Genomic DNA, 26,547 nt, shown 5'->3' on the forward strand with positions numbered 1-26,547 from the left:
TAGTAGCATTGACAATTTCATCTTTGTCTTTCATGTTCTGTAGTCTCATACCTGAGTATTAATTTTACTTATCCTCATCCATGTGTTTTTCAAAGATCCATACCTTTTTTTCTAATTCAGGACAAATTTTATCCATTGTATTTTCAAATATAGCTTTCCTCCATCTTCTGCATTTTGTCCTTTCAACCCTCTTCAAAGACATATAACAGAGCTTTTGAATTTTATCCTCATGTGTCTAAGCTTCAGTTTCTTTTTAGCCTGTGTGACATTTTGGTTGGTATTCTTATTTTTTTTAAGTCTGTACATATTTACTAGTTTAACTTTTTGTAATTTTTTTCTATTCTCTGAGTGTTGAGTTTCAAAGCCATATATTTAATTTCAAGACTATCTTGTTAGTTCTGTAAAAGGTTTGCCCTTTTTTTATTCTTATATAGCTTTTTATTTCTTTAAATAGTTTAGATATACTTATTTTAAATTCTCTTTGGTGTGATTCTATTATCTTCAGTTCTTGGGAGGGCATATCTTCCAGCAATGTCTATTCTCCTGATTCTCTCTCTTTTTTAAAGTCCCTTTACAAGTTTTATTAATATTTTTGTGTGTGTATGTGAGATTCTCTTCACTGGGTTGTTTTCTGTGAGAATGCCATGTGCTGGTTGCACCCTGGTCCTTTAAGAGTGGTTTTCTGTGTTTCTATGCTGGGATCACTTTTTTGTTAACTTGGTATCCCTCAACCATGCAAGTATCATAAATTTAGACTTCACACTTATGCACAATGCGTAAATAGAGTTTAGACTTCTCATGAGTGGTTCTTTTTCTCTTATACTCCTTTGAGGAAAGTAAACTTCTTTGACTTTCCTACTGGGGTTGCCCATTATGACCTGTCTCTGGCATACATGCTGGGACAAGAATACACTCCCCACTTGTTCTCTGGTCCCTACATGTTGGCCCCACATACAGATCCAGTTTGTGGTAGTTCTTTGGCTTCAGCTTGCACTCACCATTCTGACCTGTAGTTGCCTGCTCATTTCTTGGGTTTGAGCTGAGTTCTGTATTAAACAGTTTTTGCTTTTGTTGTTGTTATATCCAGCATTTCTATGTTCTAGGAGGTTAAAGAGGTTTTTCCTTTGTTACATCAGCTTAGTCAACTCTACTGACCTCAGAGAACTGAAGTATAGGATTATTATCAATTTCATCCCTCGTAAGGTTTTCTTCATTTACTATAAGGTGCAAAGATGATGTAATACATGACTATTCCTTCTATTTGATTGTTTCTACCACTTTCTCTCCTGCATTCTGTCCACATCAATTCAGTTGAAGGGCCTTTCCTTGTATATTCCTTCTGAAGGTAGGGAATGATTTTCATTTTCAATCTATGCTAAAAAGGATTCTCCACCGGGCCAAATGCATTATCTTCCCTATTTATATGCACATTTTTCCTGGTGGAAGAATATCAGACTTATTAATAATTTTATTAAATATATTGGAGTGAGATTGGTTAAAAAATTATACAGGTTTCAATTGTACAATTCTGTAATACATCATTGTATATTGTCCTGTGTGTTCATCATCTCAAGTCAAGTCTCCTTCAATCACCATTTGACCCCTCTTTACCTTCTCCTACTTTCTCGACACGCTTTCCCTCTAGTAATCACCATACTATTATCTGTGTCTTTGAGTTCTTCATATTTTTACTTTTTTGCTTAATCCCTTCAATTTTTTTCACCCAGGCCCCCAACATCTGTCTCCTCTGACATCTGTCTCCTCTGACAGATGTTGGTCTGTTCTCTGTATCTGTGAGTCTATTTTTTTAATCCTCCCCAGAGAATATGTTCATTGATGAGAGAGAGGGAGAGAAGGAGGGAGAGAAAGAGAGAGAAAAACATTGATCAGTTGCCTCTAGTACACGCCTCCACCTGGGATCGAACCCACAATGTAGATATATGCTCCCACTGGGAATCGAACCCACAACCTTTTGGTGTATGTTGCGATGCTCCAACCAACTCAACCATGAGGCCAGGGCTGTTTGTATTTTGTTTGTTAGCTCATTTTCTTCATTAGATTCCATATATACAGGTTGGAGCACAAGTAGGTTTATAGTCATGAGCATGCAAAACACATAGTTTGTTGTTTTATTATTATTTATTAATTATATATATTTTTAAAGATTTTATTTTATTTATTTTTAGAGAGGGAAGGGAGGGAGAAAGAGAGAGAGAAAGAAACATCAGTGTGTGGTTGCTGGGGGCCGCAGCCTGCAACCCAGGCATGTGCCCTGACTGGGAATTGAACCTGCGATGCTTTAGTTTACAGCCCATGCTCAATCCACTGAGCTATGCTAGCCAGGGCTTCATTATATTGTTTTCCATACAAACAATTGAAAATCTATTTTTGCCCCACCTTCTAAGTGCAATTATATGGCATTTGTCTTTCTCTGGTTGGCTTATTTCAATTAACATAATACTCTTTGGGTCTGTTGCAAAAGATTTCCTTTTTCACAGCTACACAGTAACACAGTATTTAATTGTGTAAATGTACCACTGCTTTTATAAATTGTATTTTTTTCCATTGTAGTTTACCCTCCTATACCCTCATCCACCCCTACTCCACCCCCCTGCAATCACTACATTGTTGTCCATGTCCATGAGTCCTTTTTCATTTTTGCTCAATTCCTTCACCCCCTACCCATCTCCAGAGCTGTCAGCCTGCTCTCTATGAGTCTGTTTCTATTTTGCCTGTTAGTTCAGTTTGTTCATTAGATTCCTCATATGAGTGAAATCACATGTTATTTGTCTTTCTCCGACTGGCTTATTTCATTTAGCATAATGTTTTCCAGGTCCATCCATGCTGTCACAAAGCATGTAAAATTTTCTTTTTTTTTACATCTGAGTAGTGTTGCATTGTGTATATGTACCATAGTTGTTTCATTCATTCATCTACTGATGGACACTTGGGCTGCTTCCAAATCTTGACAATTGTAAATAATGCTTCAGTGAACATAAAGGTGGTTATATTCTTTCAAATTAGTATTTTGGGGTTCTTCATATAAATTCCCAGAAGCAGAATCACTGGATCATAAAGCAATTCCATTTTTAATTTTTTTTTCTTTTTCTTTTTTTTCTCCTTATTGTGTGACCTGTTTCAGTGCCTGCAGCCTACGGGCAGAGGCCAGCTCATGCTTTGAGGTCACAGTTTGCTCTGGCACGGGGCACAATGACAGACCCAGCAGGATGAGCCTACTATAAATCCAATCCCATACCTTCCATTTTTAATTTTTTAAGTTACCTCCATACTGCTTTCCACAGTGGCTGCACCAATTTGCACCCCCACCAGCAGTGCAAAAGGGTTCCCCTTTCTCCACATCCTCACCATTACTTGTTTGTTGGTTTATTGACCATAGGCATTCTGACAGGTATGCTGTGATAAATCATTGTGGTTTTAATTTGCATTTCTTTGATGATTAGTGACACTGAGGATCTTTTCATATGTTTATAGGCCATCTGTATGTCTTCTTTGAAGAAGTATCTATTCAGGTACTTGGATAATTTTTAAATTGGGTTGTCGTTTTGTTTTGGGTGCTGAGTTTTATAAGTTCTTTATAAATTTTGGATATTAGCCCCTTGTCAAATGAACATATTGGTAAATATGTTCTCCCACTCTTTGGGTTGGTTTTTTTATTCAGTTGATGATTTCCTCTGCTATGCAAAAACTTTTTAGCTTTATATAGTCCCATTTGTTTATTTTTCCTTTTGTTTCCCTTGCCTGAGGATATACAGGAGAAAAAAACATTGCTATGAGCAATGTCCAAGATTTTATTGCATATATTTTCTTCTAGGATTTTTATGGTTTCAGGTCTAACATGTGAGTCTTTACTCCATTTTGACTTTATTCTTGTGTGTGACATAAGAAGGTAGTCTAGCTTCTTTTTTTTTTCATGAATCTGTCCAATTTTCCCAGCACCATTTATTGAATAGACTGTCTATACTCCATGGCATTTTCTTGCCTTCTTTGTCAAATATTAATTGACCATAAAGGCATGGGTTTATTTCTGGGCTCTCTATTCTGTTTCACTAATCTCTGTGTTTGTTTTTATTCCAGCACCATGCTGTTTTGATTACTATGGCCTTGCAGTGTAGTCTGATATCAGGTAGCGTGATTCCTCCAATTTTGTTATTCTTCCTCAAGATTGGTGTTGCTCTTTGGGCTCTTTGGTGGTTTCATATAAAATTGTGCAATATTTGTTCTAATTCTGTGAAATATACCATTGGTATCTCAATAAGAATTGCATTGAATCTAAGGATTGCTTTGAATAGTATGGTCATTAATAATGTTAATCTTCTTTGCTGTGATCACAATATATGCTTCCACTTATTTGTATATTCTTCAATTTCTTTCTTCAGTGTCTTATAATTTTTAATACATTTTACTGATTATGCTATTATAGTTGTCCCATTCCTCCCTTTTATTCCCCTCTGCCCTGTACCCTGCTCCCACCTGCATTCCCTCCCCTCCTTAGTTCATGTCCATGGGTCATACATATAAGTTCCTTGGTTTCTACATTTCCTATACTAAAAAATAATAATAATAATTTTTCATATCTAATGTTTTACATCCTCACTTCAATTTATTCTTAGGTATTTTTTGATGCAATTACAAATGGGATAGTTTCCTTAGTTTCCTTTCTGATAGTTCATTATCAGTGTGTAAAATGTAGCTGATTTTTAGATATTTATTTTATATCCTCCGACTTTACTGAATTCATTTATCAATTCTAGTAGATTTTGGTGGAATTTTTAGGTTTCTTTATGCACAATTCAATATCATCTGCAAATAATGAGTTTGTTCCTTTCTAATTAGATGTCTTTTATTTCTTCTTGTTGTATTATTTCTTCTCTGATTGCTGTGGCTAGAACTTCCAATAGTATGTCAAATAAGAGTGATGAAAGACATGTCTGTTTTGTTCCTGATGTTGAAAGAAATATTTTTATTTTTCCCCACTGAGTATGTTTTTGGCTGTGGGTTTGTCATATATGGCCTGTATTATGTTGAAATATGTTCCCACTTTTGCTGAGAGTTTTTATTATAAATAGGTGCTGGATTTTATCAAATGCTTTTTCTGAAACAATTGATATGATCATGTGATTTTTATCCTTAGTTTCATTTGTGTGGTGAATCATGTTCATTGATTTTCAGGTATTGCACCAACTTTGCATTCCTGGAATAAATCTCACTTGATCATGGTTTATCGTTTTCTTAATATATTATTAGATGTGGTTTGCTGATATTTTGTGGATAATTTTAGGATATATTTTCATCAGCAATATTGACCTATAATTTTCTTTCTTTGTAGTGTCTTTATCCAGTTTTGGAATTAGAAAAATGAAGACCTTGTGAAAAAAAAGAGAAGGAAACGCTAAGAAGTCTTTTCTCCTTTGAATTTTTCAGAATAGTTTGAGAAGGATCAGTGTTAGTTATTCTTTGAATATTTTATTAAATTCACCTGTGAATCCAGATTATACAAAAGTGTTTAAATTACTGTTTCAATTTCACTAGTTATAATCTGTCTATTCAGATTCTCTGATTCTTTCCAATTCAGTTTTGGAAGACTTATGTTTAAGCAATTTTTCCATTTCTTCCATATTGTTCAAGTTGTTAGCATAGAGTTAGTTCATAATATTTTCTTATAATACTTTCTATTTCTGAGTACTGCTTGTTACTTTTTGCTTTCATCATTTTTTATTTTGGTATTCTTTTTTTCTCTTCAGTGGTCATGTTAAAGTTTTGTTTATCTTTTCAAAGAATCTTCTCTTTGTTTTATTGATATTTTATGTTTTTAAGCCACTATTTCATTTATTTCTACTCTGATTTTTATTATTTCCTTATTCCTACTCACTTAAGGCATTGTTTCTTGTTCTTTTTAAACACCTTTTAAGTGTAAAGTTAAATAGTTTCTTTGAATTTTTTTTTTTGTTTCTTGAAGTAGACTTACAATGCTATAAATTTTCCTCTTAGGACAGATTTTGCAACATCCCATAGATTTTGGGTTGTTGTTTTCTTATTTTCTTTTGTTTAAAGATATTAATTAAATTAATCTATTTTTTTCAGAGAGAGAAGGTGGGAGGGAAAAAGAGAAGTAATGAAGCATCAATTTGAGAGAGAAATATTGACCAATTATCTCTCACATATGTGCCTCCTGGAGACTGAACCCACATCCTATGCATGTGGCCTAACCAGGAATTGAATGTGTGACCTTTCCCTTTGTGAAACAATGCCTAACCAACAGAGTCACATCAGTCAGGGCTGTTTGAAGGTATTTTTTAATTTCTTCCTTGATCTTATTGCTAACTCATTCATTGTTTAGTAACATGTTATGTAGACTATATGTCTTTGTGTGCTTATCAGGTTTTTTTCCTTGTGGTAGATTTCTAGTTTCATATCATTATGTTTGGAGAAGATGATTGATGTGACTTCAATCTCCATAAATTTATTAAGATTTGTTTTGTGATGTAACAAGAGGTCTGTCCTAGAAAATGTACCATGTGCACTTGAAAAGAATGTATATTCTGCTGCTTTAGAATGAAATACTCTCAAGTTGTCAGTTACATCCATCTGATCTAGTTCGTCATTTAAAGTTGCTATTTCCTTATTGATTTTCTTTCTAAAAGATTTATCCATCAATGTTAATGGAGTATTTAAATCTCCTACTACAATGGTATTACTTTCAATGTCTCCCTTAATATCCATCAAGATACACTTTACATGTTTAGGTGCTCCTATGTTGGGTGCATAAATGTTTATAAGAGTTTTCTCCTTTTGTTGGATTGCTCTCTTTATCATTAAGTAGGGTCCTTCTTTGTCTCTTACTATAGCCTTTGTTTTAAAGTCTGTTTTGTCAGATATAAGTATTGCTACCCCAGCTATTGTTTTTTCATTTGCATTTGCATGAAATAACTTTTCCATTTCTTTACTTGCAGTTATATGTATCTTTCATTCTGAGGTGGGTCTTTTTTTACATAGCATATATGTGGGTCTTGTTTTCTTATTCAATCAACTACCTTATGTCTTTTGATTGGAGACTTAAGCCATTTACATTTAAAGTGACTATTGATAGGTTTGTATCCATTGCCATTTTATTCTATTTTTAATATATTTAATTTATTTATTTTTAGAGAGAGAGAAAAAGAAAATGAGAGAGAGGGAGAGAAACATTGATGTGTGAGACATACATTAATAGTTTGCCTCTTATATGTCCCCCACTGGGGACCTGGCCTGCAACCAAGGCATGTGCCTTAACTTGGGATTGAAGCAGTAACCTTTCAGTTTGCAGGCCAGCACTCAATCTACTGAGCCACACCAGCCAGTGTGCCATTTTGTTCTTTACAACTAAGTTTCTCTGTTTCTTTTTCTTCTTTTTTTCTTAAAGATTTTATTTATTTATTTTTAGAGAGGGAAGGGAGGGAGAAAGAGAGAGAGAGAGAGAAACATCAATGTGCGGTTGCTGGGGGCCATGGCCTGCAACCCAGGCATGTGCCCTGACTGGGAATTGAACCTGGGACACTTTGGTTTGCAGCCCATGCTCAATCCACTGCCAGCTAGGGCCTCTTCTTCTTTTTAAAGGAGAACCTTTAAGATTTCTTGTAATACTGGTTTGGTGATAATGAACTCCTTTAGGTTTTTTTGTCTAGGAAGCTCTTTATTTGTCCTTCAATTTTAAATTATAGCCTTGTACAGACTTCCAGTCAAAATGGCAATGTAGGTAAACATGGCTAGCCTCCTCACACAACCACATCAAAATTACAACTAAACAATAAGCAACCATCATTCAGAACTGTCAAAAATTGAGCTGAATGGTAGTCCTACAACTATGAAATTAAAGAGGAAACCACATTGGTAAGAGGAGTAGAGATACATATGCACTCACATTGGTAAGAGGAGTAGAGACACATATGCACTGGTCTCATACACATTTATGGTGGGTAAAAATTGGGAGGGATATCTCAGAAGCAAAGGATCCCAGCTCTACTGCAAACTCCCCAGCCCAGGGTTCCAGTGCCAGAAAGATAAGTCTCCATAACTTTTGGAAGTAAAAGCAAACAGATATTGAAGCTATGGAAGACAAAAATCTGAAGTCCCAGGCAGTTCGTCTGAGAAGGCCCATGCAAGACTTACCCATTCCCTCTGAGCTCCAGCACAGGGGCAGCAGTTTTAAAGATATCAGAAACATACAGGAAAGAAAAGAACTGTCCACCTTCAGGGTGAAAACTTGGGGGCAGCTTTTCCCAAACAAAAGCACTGGCAGAGGCCATTGTCCCTTTTATGAGTCCTCCCCCAACAGAGCCACTGAACCAGCAGGTGGACACCCTATTGGAGACTCCATCTACCTGGCTCACATTGTTTGCCCCATATTAGTGATTACCTGAGGCCCTGACCCACACAAATTTTGGGTCCACCCAAGCTGTTTCGTGTCTTTTCTATATAACTGGCTTGTATTGACCCACGCTTCAGATTTTCCTAAATTCTCTCAAACAAGCATTATATTGCTTCAGCAAGCCCCACACCTCTTGCTTAGTTGTCCCAGGCCTGGCACTAGCAGCCACTGGCCTTAGTTCACAACATGCCCTTGCCTGAGTACCTCCAAGCCTAGCACAAGTAGAAGCCATCTGTAGATTGCTTTGTAGCTTATGCTGTGTGACCCTGGGCAGAGCATGGACAGTGGCTGACCTTGGACACACCAAAGCAAGCAAGGTTCAACTACAACAGGAGGGTGTACACAGCCCCCATGGAGGTATACCTTGAGTACCCAGCTTGGGCAATAAAGGAGGCTGTGCCAGTGGACCCTACAGGATACCTACCACAGTAGGCCACTCTACCAAACCTGAGACATATCAGCTCTACCTAATACCTAAATACAAACACAGAGAGATGCCAGAATGAAGAAACAAAGAAACATGGCCTAAATAAAAGAACAGAACAAAACTCTAGAAACAGAATTAAGCAAAATGGAGACAAGCAATCCACTAGATGCAAAGTTCAAAACATTGGTTCTAAGGATACTCATGAACTTAGTTAGGGCCTCAACAGCATAAAAAAGATTCAGTCAGAAATTAGGGCTATACTAATTGAAATAAAGAGCAATTTACAGGGAATCAACAGTAGAGTGGATGAAGCCAAGAATCAAATCAGCAATAGGGAATATAAGGAAGCAAAAAACAATCAATTAGAATAGCAAAAATAAAAAAGAATACAAGAAATGAGGATAGTGTAAGGAGTCTCTGGGACAACTTCAAGCATTCTAACATTCACATAATGGGGTGCTGAGAGGAGAAGAGGAAGAGCAAAAAATTGGAAACCTATTTGCAAAAATAATGACAGAAAACTTCCCTAAATTGGTAAAGGAAATAGACATACAAGTCCAGGAAACACTGAGACTCACAAACAAAAATGGATCCAAAGAGGCCCACACCAAGACACATCATAATTAAAATGCCAAAGTTTAAATACAAAGAGAGAATTGTAAAAACAGCAAGAGAAAAGCAGTTAGTTACCTACAAATGAGCTACCAAAAGACTGTCAGCTGATTTCTGAAAAGAAATTTTGCAGGCTAGGAGGGATTGGTGAGCAATATTCAAAGTGATGAAAAGCAGGGACCTACAACCTAGATTACTCTATCCAGCAAAGCTATCATTTAGAATCAAAGGATAGATAGCTTCCCTGACAAGAAAAAGATTAAGCCATTCATCACTACCAAACCAGTATTATATGAAATTTTAATACCTTCTTAAGAAGAAGAAAAACATCAAAAATGCATACAGTAAAATGGCAATAAATATATATCTATCAACAACTAAATCTAAAGTACAAAATAAACAGTACATAAACAGCATCATAGATACAGAGAACATTCTGATGGTTTGCAGATGGGAAGGGAGTTGGGGGAATGAGCAAAAAAGGTGAAGGAATTAAGAAGTACAAATTGGTAGTTACAGAGTAGTCATGAGGATGTAAAGTACAGCATAAGGAATAGAGTAGTCAAAGAACATACATGCATGACCCATGGATGTGGACAATAGTGTGAGGTTTGCCTGAGGGAGTGAGTGGGGGCTGGGTGTAGGACAAAGGGGAAAAATTGGAACTGCAATAGCATAAAAATAAAATACAATTTTAAAAAATAAATAAGTTATAGCCTTTCTGAGTAGAACAGTCTTGGTTGTAGGTGCTTGCATTTCATCACTTTGAATATTTCATGCCTATCCCTTTCAGACTGAAGTGTTTCTGTTGAGAAATTAGATGACAGTTTTACGGGAACTTCCTTAAAGATAACTGTCTTTCTCTTGCTGTGTTTAAGATTCTTTCTTTGTCTTTAACCTTTGCTACTTTAATTAAGATGTGTCTTGGTGTAAGCCTTGGTGTAAGCCATCTTGTTTGGGACTTCCTGTGTTTTCAGGTCTTGTGTGTCTTTTTCTTTTACCAGGTTAGGGAAGTTTTTAGTCATTTTTCTTCAAATAGATTCTTGATTCCTTGTCCTCTCTCTTTTTTTTCTGGTGCCCCTTTGATGTGTATGTTGTTTCACTTTTTGTTTCCCAAAGGCCCTCTAAACTATCCTCATTTATTTTATTTTCTTCTTCTGCTCTGATTGTGTTTTCTGCTACCTTGTCTTCCAAATCGCTGATTCAGTCTTCTCCTTCATCTAACCTACTGTTTATTCTTTGAGTGTATTCTTTTGTTCAGTTTTGTTTTCTTTATTTCTGGCTTCTTCTTCACATTTTCATGTCTTTTTTCATGTTGTTGAAGTTGTTACTAAATTCTTTGAAATTTTAAGTTACTTGAGCATCCTCATAACAATTATTTTGAACTGTGTATCTGATAAATTGCTTGCCTCCATTTTATTTTTTTTATCTTGGGATTTCTCCTGTTCTTTCATTAAGGACATATTTTTCTTCCCACATGGCTGCCCTTCTATGTTTGTTTCTATGTATTAGGTAGGTCTGCTATGTCTGTCAGTTTTGGTAAGGTAGCCTTATGTAGTAGGTGTCCTGTGGGACCCAGGGCACAGTCTCCTTGATCATTTCAGCTGAGTGGTGCAGGTCCTTTGTGTTGATTATGTGACCACTCTTGTTGTAATTGTTGTCTTGATTGCTATTGGCCCATTCGTGCATGGGATAAATCCTCATGCTGACTGTGAAGAATGACCTTGACCAGTATTTGAGTTGCTGTGCAGGTGCCAACCACAGGAAATGAAATTTGTCTCAGCAGGGTCTGGTGCCTGCTGAGATCCCCCTTTGAATATGGTGCTCGTGAGTCTAATTGAATCTTTCTCTGATGTTGTCTGAAACTGTCTACTGGTTGTGTCTGTTGTGAGGTCATTTGAGAGGGACTGTGGTGTAAGCCAATGTCAGATCCTATCTGTGACTGGCAACCTCTTTGCAGTTAGAAAGCCATCCACAGTTTGGGCTTTGGTGTATGTGGGTAGGACCAAAGCCAGCTCTCACCAGCATTGAGCCCAAGGGCAGGTTAGAAAATACCAAAGCACCTCAAGATCCACCTCTGCCTGCCTCCACCTGCCTTCTGCCTGTTAGGGTCAGTCACTAAAAGGGTCTTTGGTGGTACTTGATTTGCATGAAGTAAGTTCTCAGTGAGTCACCAGGAAGAGGTATGTGCTATTCACCAGATGGATACAGGTTCAAACTCAGTGTCACTGCTGGGCCTCAGGCCACTGCAAAAGTCCCCATGTATACCATGCCCCCCTACACACTGGGTTCCCACACATCTTTGTATCATCATAGTCAGGATAGTAGAGTTTATCAGGCCAATTTGGCTATGTGAAGGGAAGGCTCTACATCAGTCTTGTGTTCAAGGTGAAAATGGCCCCTGTCTGAGAGCCCCGCAACTCAGTCTATAGAAGATTTTTCCAGAAGCCTGTACTCAGCAGAGTGGGGCTTCCAGGAGTCAGGAAGATGGGGTTAATTGATCTCTTGTGAGGGGGAGGCACTTGTCTGGCTTGGGAAATAATAGGGGGTATGGCCACTGCCCCAGAGCCACACAGCTCAGTGTATCTGGGACTCTACCTAGACATCCTTGTCTGGGTGGAGCCACTAGGAGTCAGCAGAGTGGAGCTAGTGGACTTCTGGTGAAGGGGAGGTACAGGTTAGGTTCATGGGAAGGTGGGGTTAATGGTCCCCACCCAAAGCCACATAACTCAGTCCCTGATACCCTCTGAGTCTGTGCTGATCTCTATACCCCAGTTCAGGCAGATGACTCCTCAGCAGGGCATGAGCTCCACAGGGATCCTGGCAGCTGTCCCTTAAGCTTCTCCTCAGAGCCACAAAACCCAGTTTCTCTTCACATGACTCTTGTCTGCTCCCCTGTCCATCCATGGAGCCCAGGGTGAGCGGCTGCAAAGAAGATTTTGTTTATTGACTTTTTTAAGAGAGCTCCTGTGTCTCTAGCAGACTCCTGTCTCTCTTCTTGGTGAAACAAACCCCCTCTAATTTTCACAGCCAGATGTTATGCGGGTTCTTCATCCCAGCTCTGATGGTCCAGGCTCAGGTGCCTGATGTGGGGTTGAGACCCCCACACTACTCAGGGGGAACCTTTGCAGCTGAGATATCCCTTCAAATTCTCAGCCACCATCTGTGGGAGCGGGGCTAGCATCTTGTTTCTGTGCTTCCTACCTATCAATCTTGATGTGGCTTATTCTGTAAATCCTTGGTTATAAAACTTCTGTTCAGCTATTCTTCAGCTGGTTACTCAGATTGATTGCTCCATATTTTAGCTGTAATTTCATTTTGGTCCTTGGAGGAGATGAGCATAACATCCACTTACTCCACCACCATCTTGAATCTTCTAGACATTTTTTTTGTTATAGCACAACTTACATTTCAAATGGACAAAATTGGTATTTACAGTATCTTAAGATAAATTACCTTTGAATAGGAGCTTCCTTTCCAGTACTTTGAGGTCTATAAGACACATCTAGAAAATTTACTACTGTGGAAAATGAAGGCTGCTTAAATCAAATGGGGAAAGGTGTAGACCTCTGATTTTCTTTTGATTAATTGCTATAACACTGTCCTTCAGGTGGCTGAGGGAGTTTCATATTTCCTTTAGACATTATTAGGCACTGAAGCTCCTGCAGGACAACTTTGATCCTATGAATTCTGCCATTTTGCTAGCACTGATAAGGCACTTGGGTCTACCACTCCACTGGAACTGTTAACTCCATTTATATTAATTTTGTTACAAATCTTACAAAATGGTGTGCTTCTGGGTGTTTAGGTCCACATTCTATTTTAAGACTGTGTATTCAGTTTTCATAAACTGTCTGAGCCCATGGTGGATGCTGTCTTGGGTTACTGTCATTCCTACTTCCAACAAAATTTTTGGCCCCTGGTGCTTTCACATCCAGTACTGGGTAGACAACACTTTTACCTACATTATCTCAGTGGCCCCTTTAAAAATACAGCATAGCTATTATTATTTTCATTTTATACCTGGGAAAACTATGTTTCAGGAGATAATTAACTTATCCAAATTTAGTTTCTAACAAAACTCCTCTTCCTCCATTGATGAGGAATCCTTCCAAGAAACATGGCCCACATGAAGCTTAATGGGCTTTTTGCTGTCCTGTTATGGTAGTTAATGGAATCTACAGGGCTCCTCTCAGCCTGAGAATTTATATTGTAAATCCACTTAGGGAATCCTGTACATGTTCTTGCCCTTTGTTTTGCAAATCTAAAGCAACAGCAGAATTCCTTGGAGACAATTATGATAATAAATTAAAAAATGATTCTGAGAAATACATTCATTTTCTCTTGAAAGATGTGTGTTGCAGTTTTAAACATCTTGGATTTATTATGTGAAATTTCTAGGTATATCTTTTGTCACTGACTGCTAAAAATTACAGAAAATAGGCTTCTAGACTAAATGTTTGTATGAAATGTACTTATTTGATAATTGTATATCATGGAACATTACATATTTTAATCCTCAGAAATTCAATTGGCATATTGATGTAAAATTTATAAAATTCAGAAGATTGCTTTGGCTCTGATCTCTGTAATGGAGGTTTTATAACATTCTTTAAAAAGTAGCATTAATGTTCTGCCTTAAGGCCTTGTTTTCCTTGCTATCTTTGTCCCTCTTATCTGTGGAGTATGTGATCCACAGAAACCACCCAGTGTGGTGTGCTTTCTCTTTATCTTGTTTACCTTGTGGAGTTAATAAGAAAGGAATTATCAGAAGCTTTTGGGGACTACTCCCCATTTCTTTTTGGCACACACAAGGTGCCTAATGAGACTATCCCTCTGTCTTTTTCTTCTTTACCTTCTACGCAGAAAATGGATTCAAGGGTATTTCACCCTCCTTGCATTTGTCTTATGGTTTCAACAGTATGAATACTGAATTGAGATTGCAGCTTTTCATGTAGCAGCAGTGGTCTTTTAAAAGATTAAAGGAAGTGGAACAGAAACATACAAATTGACAGTTAAACTCACAGGGTCCAGAAGCCTTCAAAGTTTTATCTCTAGGGTATTTTAAAATGAGAATGGCCTATGCTCTGAAGGTCTTGACCTCTGGGTTTTAATGTACAAAGATGCTTTGGAAATTTTACGAGGGTTTGATATTTTACATTTAAGGGCAGATTTCCTCGAGTTGCATTTTGCCCAGTATAATGTCAATACCATTCCTCACATTAGCAATTTTAGCTGAAATTATACTTGAACACCTCTAAAATCTGAAAAGTACTCACTTCTATGAAATAAATGTTTGTATCTCTCTAAATTGGTATGTTGAAACCCAGTCTCCAATGTGATGGTATTTGGAGGTGGGACCTTTGAAATGTGATTAAGCCATAAAGGTAGAAGAACCCTTATTAATGGATTCATCCCCTAATGAAAGAAGTCCCAGAGAGCTCCCTTGCCCTTCTGCCATTCAAGAATACCGAGAAAAGATGGCATCTATGAATGAGACAGCAGGCCTTCACCAGACCCCAACAGACACTGCTAGCATCTTGGCCCTGGACATCCCAGCCTGCAGAACTGTGAGAAGTAAGTGCTTGTTGTTTATTATCCCCCCAATCTATACTATTTTTGTTATAATAGCCCAAATGGACTAAGACACTCATCCTGCTTTTCTAGGGAATTCTAATCTTACAATTGCTGAAAATTTAACCTGCCACCACTGACTAGATAAAGGAAAAAAATGATGATCTTGAAATAGTTGCTCAGTAATATCTGCCCACTCACTGTCCTGTAAAAACATTATACGGGGAGAAAGATTATGGGAGAGCTACTCTGATTTTAGTTAGTAAGGGTAACCTTATATTACTGTGTCATGTGTGTGTTTTGCTATATTCCCTAATTCCTTCTGCAAGCTTCTATTTCATTTTGTCAGGTCCAGGATATCTTCCCTCAAGAGAGGAAATTTCAGACACCCAATCTTTGCACTGCATTTAATTGTCTTAGTGTTAATCTTTGGTACTTGTCCAAGTTTTTACTGAAAACATCATGTAACAGGTTTGAAAGAAGAATGTCAAAATCCGTATAGTATCCCTGAGAGAATTTAAAAATCCTCCAGAGAAAAAAAATCTGACACATGAAGAAATATCTTAGACCTTATTTACACCAAGAAAACTAAACCCTTGAAAGAAAGTAAAGAAACCACTGAAAAGAAATAGGATTTTGGACCCTGCCCAAGATAAATCAAATCATAGAGATAAAGTCATCTTATGGTTTCTACATTAGGATGGAAGAAATTCCCATGTCAGGGTGGTCCTTGTTTTCAAAATTAGCCAGGACACTCAGGAAACAGTGGCTTATGATTTTTGAGTTGTTTTATGTATGTAAGTGTACCTTATTAATTTTATATATGTAAATTCTCAACACTTTGCATGAATTCTGGCCCTCCGTTCCTGCTGACTGCACAGCAGAGAGGGAGAATTTAAGCACAGTACAGGTAAGTATTGTAATATTCAGCAAACGCGAGAACAAATATCGGAGACTTTCAGGGTATCAAAGATGTTACTTTATTGGCCAAGTTTAACCTGCGCAGGGGCGAACTCTCAAAGTGTCCAGCGAGACGGTGCCCACAAGGAGCCGCACCTGAGCGTTCACATTCAGGTCCTTATATAGGGATTTTGGCGCAAGAAAGCAAACATTCCACAGAAGCTGACGCAGTGGTTAGCTATTTGCTTACAGAGACCGTGCGCGGGAATTTCAAACCAAGCATTCTTACAATAGGCGGGAAGGCAGGATGTTTGTTTAGTAACCTAGTAATCTAACTAGCTAGGTTTCTATTTTCTCATGGTCTAAGTTTTCCCTACTCCTTACAAGTATCTGACATCAGACTAGTGAAATGGGCAACAGGGCTGGGTCCTGAGTCTACAACCTTTAGATTGATCTACAACTAAGGAGTGCGGCTTCACCTTTTCCAGATAAAGACTATCTATTTGTTAACCAAAACCTAGATGGTTAATCAAGAAATAATTATTCATAAAGCATCTTTAATTTATTTTTCACTGTTTGGGAATGACCGGCAGCATCCTTTATTTGTCCTTATATAGCTGATGCTAATCTGATTGAGGAGATTGCTTAATATGTAGGAGACACAGAGCAATGAGCAAGTTGCAATGCTATGGAGATAAAGTTTTGGTTTGGGTTCACAGACAAGGAAGATCTAGGAGAACAGAAACTATTTAGAAAGGCTTCAATCATAAAGGGATTAAGTGAGCCAGTGGCAAAGGAAGATGCCAATAAAGATTGGCCAGAGATCAAGTAAAAATATGCTGGAGCAAGTTTATGGGCTATGGGAGAGAAGCAGAGAAAAAAGCCTACTCAGGGGAAATAAGATTGGGAGAGAAAAGTAGGGCCATCCTAAGCTTCCACCTTCACACAACATATGCTTCAGCCACTTTTGACCACTTGCCATTCTCTTCATTCATTTATTTATTTACCTTTTCATTCAACCACCTAGGGAATATTTATAGAATGCTCCCTTTACGCTAATACCGTACCAGTCACTGGGGGTGAAGGGTGAGTAAGAGGTCATTATAGCATATTGGTTACAAGCATGGAGTTTTTAGTCAGATAAACTTGTTTAAGGCCTGGCTCTGCCAGTTACCACCTAAATGATTTATTTAATCTCTAAAAGCATCGATTTTGTCATCAACAAATAAGCTCATAGGGTTGTTATGTTCATATGTTTTTGCCTAGCCTTCCTTCCTTTTTATCAAATTTCCTTTGTAAACTTCAGACCAGGATGATGACATAAAGAATTTCCATTCTTCTACAGATACACTGAATGTAAAGCTAATCCAGAGCCATTTCCTCTGAGAAAAATTCAGAAATAGGTTTAGTGACTCCTCAACTTTGGGTAAATGAGAAGAAAACCCACATCAAGTTGGTTAGGAAAGGCTGAAACACATTCTGCTGTAAACCCCACCCCTGCCACAGTGGCATGTAACTGTGAGAGAACCTCAACTCCTAGTTCTCCCTGAGGAGCAAGGGGTCTAGTGTCCCAACTTTTAAGGCTTCCACCTGAGCATTGGGCTCCTCAAACACCTAGCCCTGAGAACCAATAGGCTGGTGTTCAGGACTCTTGCAAACAAAGAAGCAGTTTTTAAGAAGTGCATGAGCACTCACTGTGGTGATCCCCCTAGGGCTCAGTGCAGAGGAAGGAGGCCAAAAATCCCACCTTTCTAAGACTCCCTGGTGTATGGCTGCATATAGTACAGGCTGCTGCCTAGGTCCAGCTTCTAATTAGACACATCCAGCTGCTGGCTGTGATCCTCCTGAATCCCAAAAATCTGGTGGGCACTTGCCCTACCTTCTGCCTCTGGCTTGCCCCAACAATAAAATAAGTTGCCAGCATCTCTCTGGAAGAAGCTTGTAAATCAAGCAGCCCAGCTTTTGCAGCTGCCATGGGAGAGACAGGCCCCTAGAATGCTTGGCTTTGATAGCCAATGAAGCTTGCATTCATGAGTCCCACAGGACTGTAACAAAGAGACAGTTGTTAATGAGCACAAACATGAATGCTGGTCTCAGCTGTTCCCTCAGGGCTCAGTTCAGAGGAAGCAGGCTAAAACACCTGTTTGTTTAACTGCATTCTCTTCCAGCTTTTAACCAACCTGCATGCTGGTGCTAATTGTAATCCTCTGCTTTGGGACTCACCCTCATATCCTGTTAGCTACTAAGAACAAATAGAGAGCAACTTAAAAAAAGAACAGGTATAGCTTAAGGGAGTTATGGGACACCATCAAATTGATCAATTTATGTGTTAAAATTTCTCTAACCTAAGGATGGAGATATATATATATACAGATATGAAGGGAGGAATACAGCAATATATTAATATTAGCTCACTTTAATAGCCAATTTTCATCAATGTATAGATTATCCAAACAGAAAATCATTAAGGAAACACTGGACTTAAACTATAAGTTAGACCAGATTGTCTTAACAGGTATATAGACACAGATATAGAACATTCCATTCAAAAGCAATACAATATAGATTCTTCTGAAGCACACATGGAACATCCTCTAAGATAGACTGGTGATGACAGAGAGAGGGCTAGTCCACATTCATGTAACTTTTATTACCATATATTGTTATAATTGTTCTATTTTATTATTAGTTATTGTTATTCATATCTTTGTGTGTCTAATTTAGAAATTAAACATTATCATAGTTATGTATGTATAAGAACATCAGAGTGTATATAAGGTTTGGTACCATTCATGGTTTCTGGGGTTTACTGGAGGTTTCAGAACACATTTCCTGCAAATAAAGGTGGACCACTGTATGCCATTATCAAGTTGAATTTATTCCAGGGATGCAAGAATGGTTTAACATCAGAAAATCTATTAATGTGATACACCATATTAACAAAATAAGGTTAAATCACACTATCATCTCAATAGATGCAGAAAAGGCATTTGAGAAAATTCAATATCCTTCATGATAAAAAAACTCTTAACAAATTGGGTATAGAAGAAACATAACTCAATATAGTAAAGGCCATATATGACAGGCCCACAGCTAACATTATCTCAACAATGAAAACCTGAAAGCTTTTCCATTAAAATCAGGAATAAGACAAGGATATCCTCTCTCACCACTTTTATTCAATGTAGTATTGGAAGTCCTAGCCAGAGCAATTAGGCAAGAAAAAAAATTAAAAGGCATACAGACTGGAAAAGAAGTAGTAAAACTGTCTTTGTTTGTGGATGCTATATTATATGGAGAAAACTTTAATGACTCCACCAAAGAACAGTTAGAAGTAATAAACAAATTTGTAAAGTTGCAGGAATCAAAATCAACATAGAAAAATCTGTTGCATTCTTATATATGAACAATGAAATGTCAGAAAGAGAAATGAAGAAAACAATCACATTTACAATAGCATCAAAAACAAGACAATTCTTAGAAATAAATTAACTAAGAAAATAAAAAATCTAGACATTCAAAACTATAAGGTATTGATGAAACTGAAGAGACAAATAAATAGAAAGTTATTCTGTGTTCATGCATTTGAAGAATTAATGTTATTAAAAGTCCATATTACTAAAACAAAGCAATCCCTATCAAAGTTCCAATAGCATATTTCACAGAAATAGAAAAAATAATTCTAAAATTTGTATGAAACTACAAAATACCCTGAATAGCCAAAACAATTTTGAAAAACAAAGCTGGAGGCATCATGTTTCTTGATTTCAAACTATACTGCAAGACAGTCTGAAACTGGCATAGAAAGAGACACATAGATCAATGAGATAGAATAGAGAGACAAGAAATAAACCTATGCATATATGGTCAATTAATTTTCAATAAAGGAGACAAAAATATACATAGGGAAAGGATAATGTCTTCAATAAATAGTGGTGAGAAAACATGCAGAAGATAATGAAAATGGATGACTATCTTACACCACTCACAAAAATTACCTGAAAGTGAATTAAAGAGACCTGAAGCTGAAAACTCCTAGAAGAAAACACAGAGGGTAATTTTCATCACATTGTTTTTGGCAATGATTTTTTTATTTGATACCAAAAGCAAAAGCAATAAAAGCAAAAATAAACAAGCAGGAATAATTCAAACTAAAAGCTTTCTGCAGAACAAAGGAAATCATCAAGAAAATTAAAAGTTAATCTATGGAATGGTAGTAAATATTTGTAAATCACATATCCAAAAGAGTTAATATCAAAAATATACAAAGAAAAATATAGTCTCAACAAAACACTAGAAATAACTCAGTATAAAAATGGGCAGAGGACCTAAATAGATTATTTTATCAAAGAAGACATACAAATGGCTAATAGGTACTTGAGAAGATTCTCAGCATCAATAATCATCAGGTAAATGCACATCAAAACCACAATGAACACAACTGCCAGAATGGCTGTTATCATGAAGATATGAGATAACAACTGTTGGTGAGAATTTGGAGAAGAGGGAAACTTTGCAGATTGTTGGTGGGAATGTAAACTGGTATGGCCACTGTGGAAAACAATATCAAATTTCCTTAAGAAATTAAAAATAGAATTATCACATAATCCAACAATCCCACTTCTGGGTATGTATCCAAAAGAAACAAAATCACTGTCTTGAAGAGGTCTCTGTACTCCCATGTTCATTGCAACATTATTCACAATAACCAAGATATTGACTCAAGTATCTCTCAACCAACAAAATGATGAAGAAAATATGGTTTAAGTATATATATAAATATATAGCATATATAATGGAATATTATTCAGCCTTAAAAGAGGAAATTCTCCTATTTGCAACAACACCTATTACTCCAAAGGGCATTGTACTATTGAAATAAATCAGACAGAGAAGGACAAATACTGTATGGTAAATTTACATGTGGAATCCAAAAAATAAAGCCCAAACTAATTCACAGAAATGGATAGTATAATGGTGGTCACCAATCTGTGAGGTGAAGAAAATAGGGAGAGGCTGCTTCCAAATTTTTTGAAAGGTTACAAACTTTAAGTTATAAGATGAATAAGGTCTGAGGATCTAATATATAATATAATGACTATGGTTATAAGATTATATTGCACAATTTGAAATTTGCTAAGAGGATACAACTTGCATTCTCATAAAAAATAAAAAGTAAATATGTGAGGTGATGAATATGTAAATTACCTTTCACAATGTTTATGTATATTAAATACTCATGTTGAACAATTTAAACACATTATAATTTTATTTACAATCACACCTCAATAAGCCAGTAAAATATTTTCTTTATAGAAATATACCCCCTCTTTCATGAAGCTTTGGGATCTTCTCATATGAGAACTAGTTTGGTATCTGTGGGTGAGAGGGCTGAACCTTGAAGATACTTTCTTATATTCCCAGGACGGCTCTGATTGCCATGCATCCTGCAAACTGGTTTTGAGCTTTTCCTTTGATTCTGTGAATTTCTCTGCACCTTTCCACCCTCCTCCCAGTTTTTCATTTTGTATTTAACTTAGGCAGCATCAGATTATGTTGCTACGAATGCAAACTTTATGAAGATTAAATGAGATATATCATATAAGGCATTTAGAATAATCATTAGCTTAGTAATGTCAGCTACTATCATCATCTCATTTATTAAGTTAGTCATGACCTCTGTTCTTTCTGCTCTTCCTATCCAGTGGGCAATATAGGAAAGTAAACAAGTACATGGTATGATCAAGTACATATCAAGTAGGGGATCTCTGAACACACAGAAGGAAATGGACTTTACCCATGCTTGGGAACCAGGAATGGCAAAGAGACAGCCAGGGTGAACTGTGAAGGGTGAATCAGAGACAGCCAGACTCAGAACTTAGGAGAAAGAGCACTCAGATGGAGAAGGGGCAAGGAGAGTTATTTCAGGCAAGGGAGCAAATGTATATACAATCTAACTTAATAAATGAGATGATGGTAGTAGCTGACATTACTAAGCTAACAATTATAATAAATGCCTTATGTGATATATCTCACTTAATCTTCATAAAGTTTGCATTCATTAGCAACATAATCTGATGCTGCCTAAGTTAAATACAAAATGAAAAATTGGGAGGAGGGTGGAAAGGTGCAGAGATATTCACAGGGACAGGGACTTTCTGCAGGGGCAGAAAGTACAGCATCCTTAGGAACCCTAAATAGGTTGGTTGAGATAAGGCTGGAGAACTAACTAGTGACAAGATATGCAGAGCTGCCTAAACCAGGTTAAGAAGTTTTGACTCTGTTCTAAGAGTAGGGACAGGTTATTAAAGTCTTGAAAGCATAAGAGTGACATGATCATGGTCATAAGCCACAGAAATATCTCTTTGATGTGTAGAAAATGACACTTCATATTTTGTCTGGATTACAGTTGCCCAAAGTAGCCTTAATCTCTCTAAATTGATATTCATATACAGAGAGAGAGAAAGACTATGTAATAAAAAAAAGCTTTATCTCAACAAAACATTCACTGAGCATTTTTAGACTTTAATTAATTGTAGAAGAAATCAGTTTCTGTCTTTTTATAACCTGAGTGAAAAAATACAATCATCTAAAGCAAATGTTGTAATGTAAATGGTTAGACTATTCAGCCTTTGGAAATATTAGTAATATTGGAAGAGGCTCCATAAATACAATAACAAGGAAGGATGCTGGATTGTTACGAAGCAGACTGCATGGCCAGCCTCCAACCCCACTTCTAACTTGTGCTCTCAAGCCAGCAGGAATGTAAACATCTCCTAATTTCTTTCTTATCACTTCTAGAAGAGAAACTTCAACACAACATTAACAATCCTTCATGTACTTATGTCCACAAGACTACTTCCTCCTTCTTTACAAGGCCTTGTGTCCAATACAGTTGTAAACTACTGCTTCAAGACAAGGTCAGTCACCATTTAGAGGATACTTTTTGATTCCATGTTGGCTACTCTTAGAGAGAATTGATTGAAGGCAAGGAAGATCGGGTGCAGGGACACCAGTTTCAACAGGATGGTAATCTGAATTTGAATAGTGGGAATGGGATTGGGTTTGAAAAATACTTAGGAGGTGGACTCAAAGGAATTTGGTGATTTACTGGGTAAAGGTATTGAGGAAAGAGTGAGACTGCGACAAAACATAGGTTTCTGTCTCAGGTAACTGTGGATGATGGTAACATCATATAAATAGAAACAGGTGGAGAATCAGAGTGGAGGTTAAGATGATGGAGCTCTGTCTGGTCATGTTGCATTTGAGTGCCTATAACCATGTGCCAAATATCCTAGTCACCCTCCTGTGGAGCCCATCCCTGCCTGAAGACTGCAGGAACAGCCACATGGACCATCCAGACCTGAAGCTTACAAGCCAGATGTTTTGCCGTCAAGTCTGGATCCCAGAAGAAAAACAATGCAGAGTCAAAGCTTATCCAAAATGAATGTGTAGTGTGAGCAAGAAATAAACCCTTAAAATAATATTGTAAGCTACTGGGTCAATTGTTCCTTACCATAATCTACCCAATACTTCCTGTTACAATATCTAAGCAGCTTGTGTGTCTAGGGCACCAACTCTCAGAAGAGACATCTGAAGAGAAAACATGGATCTGGGCTCTTCACTATTTGGTAGTAACCACATTCCTTAGAGGCTGGTATTTTCTAGAGAGACTACATGTGTATCAATGAGAGAAGAGAGTCAGTATACATGACCAGATAAAACCAGGAAAAAAGAGAAACTACCCTGGGTACCTAAAACAAAGAGAATTTACACAGGAAATTTGGTGCATACGTAATGGAAGAGCTAAAACACCAAACCATAGGACAGTGATACCATCCAGAGACTAGCAACAGCAGAAAGCCACTACCACTCCTTGGCTGAAAAGACCAAGAAAGGCAGTGGCAGGGCCAGAGTCCAAAGTCAGGGCCACCAGCAGAAGCTGGACTCATGGCAGGCCTGTCAGTGAGAGCTGGAGTTGCAAAGCAACATAGCTGGTGCTGGAGATGCTGCCACAACCAAAACAGACAGGGAAGGGGATGAGGACCCTGGCTCTCCTGCACCTTCCAAACTCCCCGCAGTGTTCCACAGACAGCCTGGAGGAGTCAGCCTCCCTAAGACACTGAGAACCTCCTGAATTTCAGATGGTTTCTTTATTAGAGTGGTGTGCCAGAAACCTGATTCCCCACTGGACATTGAGATCATTCACCATAATCAGTAAAGCAACCTCACCTCTGTCTACTGGTTTAAGAGCATGAACAGCCCAAACAGCCAAGTGACAGGCTCCATACCAATTCATGGGGCTCGTTGTTGCTATCCTGGTAGAAATAGTCCTCCCATGGTTGCAGGGATAGTTTGAGGTATAACAGTGACAGTGGCCAGTTCCATTTCGATCCAAGACCCACAATGTATGCATTGTACTATGGGAAAATAGCACAATATACTGGTTACTAGTTCAAAGCATATACTGGGACCACATGGTCACCTGATGAATCGGTACTTAGACTATTTGTCAACCTAGAATAAAGTGTGAGGAAAATATTAGGTGGTGCATAGCATTACTCTGAATCAGAAAATCACTCACCCCGCTTATTCTAATTGAATTAGCAAATGAAACATTAGTAACATTATATAAATTACAAAGTCATATCAGAGCATCAGAGGCATGAATACATGGAACAAACTGACAGCTGTCAGGTTTGCAGGGATGGATGAAAAGTGAAGGGATTGAGCAAAAAAACCCACCCACACACACACACACCCACACACACACACACACCAGTGTGATGATGGCCAGAGGGAAAGGAGGGTGGGACGTATGTGGAGGTGGATAAAGGGGGGATAAATTGGGACAATGGGGACAGAAGGAGACTCTGCATGGAGTGTTGGGTGCACCCAGTGTTGGGTGCATGGAGTGTTGGATGCAGTGTGCAGATGATGTTATGTTGAGTTGTATATTTGAAATCTGTGTGGTTTTGTGAACAAATGTCACATCAATAAATTCAATAAAAAATAAAATAAAATAATTAAAAATTACAAAGTTACCACTAAATCAAAAACACTATTTTTTTCTTTTTAAAAAATTATTTTATTGTTTTCAGATACAGTTGTCTGCATTTCTCCCCCAACAACTCCCCCCACACCCCAGCCTTCCCCACATCCCTCCCCTGATTTCACTCCCCTTTAGTTTTATCCATGTGCCTTTTATAGTTCTTCCTGAAAACCCTCCACCCTTTTCCCCTATTATCCCCTCCCATCTCCACTTGGCTTACTGTCAGATTGTTCTCAATTTCAATGTCTCTGGTTGTATTTTGTTTGCTTGCTTGTTTTGTTGACTAGGTTCCACTTAAAGGTGAGATCATATGATATTTGTCTTTTACCACCTGGCTTATTTCACTTAGCATAATGTTCTCCAGTTCCATCCATGCTGTTGCAAAGGGTAGGAGCTCCTTCTTTCTTTCTGCTGCATAGTATTCCATTATGTAAAAACTATGGTACATAGTTTTTTGATCCATTCATTTACTAATGGGCACTTAGGTTGCTTCCAGCACTTGGCTATTATAAATTGTGCTGCCATGAACATTGGGGTGCATAGGTTTATAAAATAGGAAATCACGTCCAGAGATAACTTAGATTAGTAAATTAGTGTTTTTAGCTCTTAATTAAGCAGGCAATTGTATTTCTGATATTGATCTCCAATAAGCATATTGATGCTAACTCACTGCCAAAAGATGAACAGGCAAAGACATTAATAAACTTTAGTTACTTGTCAGCATTTTAGGAAAGGGAGTCTTGGCAAAGAGTAATTTATACTTTTAGTATTCTGAGATGTGTGAATGTGGCAAAAGATTAAAAACATCTCACTTGCATGGTTTTTTGTCAAAACTATACCTCTCAAGAGAGATAGAGAAGATAATTTTAGTGTAGAGTATCTCCGTTCTACCCTGGTATGTGGCATGCAGCCTGTGAAACTGAGCAATGTGAGGCAGTGCTGGGCTGATGGGTTACCTCAGTGACCCACAGGCAAGGACTGGAGATGGAGGGCGTGGACCACATCAAAGGGGCATTAGGAGCTTTTTTCCAGAAAGCACGTATGGCATATCCATGGATATATAAAAACAGATGGCCTTGAGGCTCATCAGCCTCACAGGAAACTGGGTACCCAATCTTAAACCAAAAAGTCAACACAAGAAGAAACAGTGAATGACTTATTTCTAATTGATTGCCTTAAAAGACATTTCAGTCTGTTCACTTTGACCTTGTATTTGAACAAAGCTCTCATACACTGGCATTTGTTACTTTTGATGGGATTAAAAGGCTTCTGTGTCTTTTTGTTCTCATTTGCATGGATTATTATTTTTTTTAGCAGTGATTTGAATCACAAGACAGAAGAAAGGTCAGAAACAGCTCCTAGAAAATTCAGGGAAAAAAGTAATTCTAAAACAATTACATACTTGCCTCACAATTACATACTTTTTCAAAATTTCAGTACATTTTGCAGAAATTTTTATTGACTATTGCCAAAGGATATTTTCCTTTGATGCTTTCATCAACTTCACCTGTCCTTTACCCATCTTAGCCAATAGCTAAGCAGAAATTCTTACCCATT

At 37.6% G+C, this 26,547-nt stretch overlaps 1 non-coding gene and 1 pseudogene across 1 annotated transcript; both read right to left on the reverse strand.

Annotated features, from left to right (window-relative positions):
* Nucleotides 1–3,122: 3,122 nt before the first annotated feature.
* On the reverse strand, nucleotides 3,123–3,256 carry LOC123822803. The gene has a single exon (XR_006786425.1). It is a non-coding gene; the product is annotated as a small nucleolar RNA SNORA42/SNORA80 family (small nucleolar RNA).
* Nucleotides 3,257–13,048: 9,792 nt separating this feature from the next.
* Nucleotides 13,049–26,546, reverse strand: LOC123822689 (annotated as a pseudogene).
* Nucleotide 26,547: the final 1 nt, after the last annotated feature.

Source organism: Phyllostomus hastatus, unplaced genomic scaffold, assembly GCF_019186645.2.
Source record: "Phyllostomus hastatus isolate PE091 unplaced genomic scaffold, TTU_PhHast_1.1 phas_contig_41, whole genome shotgun sequence".
Lineage (NCBI taxonomy): Eukaryota > Metazoa > Chordata > Mammalia > Chiroptera > Phyllostomidae > Phyllostomus > Phyllostomus hastatus.